The 673-nt window shown below is 34.3% G+C and overlaps 1 protein-coding gene across 5 annotated transcripts in view; it reads right to left on the reverse strand.

Annotated features, from left to right (window-relative positions):
* Positions 1-673, reverse strand: part of LOC110021034 (villin-2-like) — a 68,816-nt gene that overhangs the window by 33,961 nt on the left and 34,182 nt on the right. The window lies entirely within an intron of this gene.

The raw sequence follows: 673 nt of genomic DNA on the forward strand, positions 1-673 counted from the left end.
TATATATATATGTAAATACATACATATATGTAAATACATACATATATATACATATATGCATGTATATGTGTGTGTGTGTGTGTGTGTGTCATTGCCCTAAAAACTATCATTGATGTAACGGGTGGCATAATTTCTACTGTGTTTCCGCCTCATCAGGACCAACAAGTTGTTACGGTTACTCAGACACATGTGGCTCAGGATGTGCAACAACCTACACCTGTTTAACCACCTTTGGACCAATCCACTGATCAGATAAGTCAATCCTCAGATGAAAAATGACAGGTCTATACATCTAGGAAGAAGAAGAAGAATGGAGGCTTATTACCAAACTTGATGGATGATACATTAGTTGTTTCGGGTAATGACAGCAAACTTAACAGTTTGTTAGCGGGCTCCCGTCCTAGAACCAGAGGCAGAGGCAAAGCTAAATTGGATCTTTCGCATGCTAACTAAACTTGTGAGTTTTGACAAACTATTGGTTTAAAAAATTTGTGGTTTTTTTTTTTTTTTTGTCTTTTTTTTTTTTTGTATACATGTATTTCTACGTATGTGTTGTATGTCTGGGTATTTAGGGTGTCATTTTGGGCCCTTTCATCCAAAATATCTATACATTTCCTTTTATTAATATATTCGCCTTTGGGCTTTCTAATATATATATATATATATATCAAAT

The sequence above is a fragment of the Phalaenopsis equestris genome, unplaced genomic scaffold (assembly GCF_001263595.1).
Source record: "Phalaenopsis equestris unplaced genomic scaffold, ASM126359v1 Scaffold000002, whole genome shotgun sequence".
NCBI classification, from domain to species: domain Eukaryota; kingdom Viridiplantae; phylum Streptophyta; class Magnoliopsida; order Asparagales; family Orchidaceae; genus Phalaenopsis; species Phalaenopsis equestris.